The sequence below is a fragment of the Arachis hypogaea genome, chromosome 10 (genome assembly GCF_003086295.3).
Source record: "Arachis hypogaea cultivar Tifrunner chromosome 10, arahy.Tifrunner.gnm2.J5K5, whole genome shotgun sequence".
NCBI lineage: Eukaryota > Viridiplantae > Streptophyta > Magnoliopsida > Fabales > Fabaceae > Arachis > Arachis hypogaea.
Genome location: NC_092045.1, coordinates 81,178,269 through 81,180,175, shown reverse-complemented (window position 1 = coordinate 81,180,175; position 1,907 = coordinate 81,178,269). Strand labels below are relative to the sequence as shown.

At 36.4% G+C, this 1,907-nt stretch overlaps 1 non-coding gene across 1 annotated transcript; it reads left to right on the top strand.

Moving 5' to 3' along the window:
• Positions 1-303: 303 nt before the first annotated feature.
• On the top strand, positions 304-407 carry LOC112718521 (small nucleolar RNA R71). The gene has a single exon (XR_003160858.1). It is a non-coding gene; the product is annotated as a small nucleolar RNA R71 (small nucleolar RNA).
• The last annotated feature ends 1,500 nt before the right edge of the window (positions 408-1,907 follow it).

Below are 1,907 nucleotides of genomic sequence, written 5' to 3'. Positions count from 1 at the left end.
TGCATTCCAGACAGACTTTGAGAAATCATATTGACTTGTTGAGTCAATATTTTGTTCTGAGCCAATATGGCATTCAGAGTGTCAATCTCAAGAACTCCTTTCTTCTGACTAGTCCCATTGTTCACAGGATTTCTTTCAGAAGTGTACATGAATTGGTTATTTGCAACCATTTCAATTAGCTCTTGAGCCTCTGTAGGCGTCTTCTTCAGATGAAGAGATCCTCCAGCAGAGCTATCCAAAGACATCTTGGACAGTTCAGAGAGACCATCATAGAAAATACCTATGATGCTCCATTCAGAAAGCATGTCAGATGGACACTTTCTGATCAATTGTTTGTATCTTTCCCAAGCTTCATAGAGGGATTCTCCATCCTTCTGTCTGAAGGTTTGGACCTCCACTCTAAGCTTACTCCATCTATGAGGTGGAAAGAACTTTGCCAAGAAGGCATTGACTAGCTTTTCCCAAGAGTCCAGGCTTTCTTTAGGTTGAGAGTCCAACCATATTCTAGCTCTGTCTCTTACAGCAAAAGGGAATAGCATCAGTCTATAGACCTCAGGGTCTACCCCATTAGTCTTGACTGTGTCACAGATTTGCAAGAATTCAGCTAAGAACTGATGAGGATCTTCCAATGGAAGTCCATGGAACTTGCAATTCTGTTGCATTAGAGAAACTAATTGAGGCTTAAGCTCAAAGTTGTTTGCTCCAATGGCAGGGATAGAGATGCTTCTCCCATAGAAATCGGGAGTAGGTGCAGTAAAGTCACCCAGCACCTTCCTTGCATTGTTGTTGTTTTCGGCTGCCATGGCTTCTTCTTCCTTGAAAATTTCTGTTAGGTCCTCAACTATGAACGTGTGCCTGACAACCACCTCCGTTCATAGAGATTTGTGCTTTAGCTTCTCTTAGCTTTCGCTTCAAGGTCCTTTCAGGCTCAGGGTTAGCTTCAACAAGAATGCCTTTGTCTCTGCTCCTGCTCATATGAAAGAGAAGAGAACAAGAAAATATGGAATCCTCTATGTCACAGTATAGAGATTCCTTGAGGTGTCAGAGGAAGAAAAATGGAAGACAGAGGTAGAAAATTCGAACTTATCAAAGAAGATGGAGTTCGAATTTTGTATTAAGGAATATTGTTAGTCCATAAATAGAAGGATGTGAGAAGAAGGGAAGTAATTTTCGAAAATTTAAGTAAAAGATTTTGAAAACATTTTGAAAAACACTTAATTGATTTTCGAAAATAAGAGTGGAAAAGAAATCAAGTGATTTTTGAAAAAGATTTTGAAATTAGAAATTAAAAAGATTTGATTGAAAACTTATTTTGAAAAAGATGTGATTAAAAAGATATGATTTGAAAACAATTTTAAAAGATATGATTTGAAAACAATTTGAAAAGATATGATTTTAAAAATTAATGACTTGCCTAACAAGAAAAGATATGATTCAAACATAAAACCTTCCTCAACAGAAAAGGCAACATACTTAAAATGTTGAATCAAATCATTAATTGATAGTAAGTATCTTTAAAAATGGAAAGAAATTGGTTTTGAAAAAGATTTGATTGAAAAATTGATTTGAAAAAGATTTGATTTTGAAAAACTTTGAAAACTTGAAAAAAAAATTGATTTTGAAAACAAAATCTTCCCCCTTGTGCCATCCTGGCGTTAAACGCCCAGAATGGTGCACATTCTGGCGTTTAACGCCCAAACTACTACCCTTTTGGGCGTTAAACGCCCAGCCAGGCACCCTGGCTGGCGTTTAAACGCCAGTCTGTCTTCTTCACTGGGCATTTTTGAATGCCCAGCTTTTTCTGTGTGATTCCTCTGTAGTATGTTCTGAATCTTCAATTCTCTGTATTATTGACTTGAAAAGACACAAATTAAAAATATTTTTGGATTTTTAATAATAAGGAATAA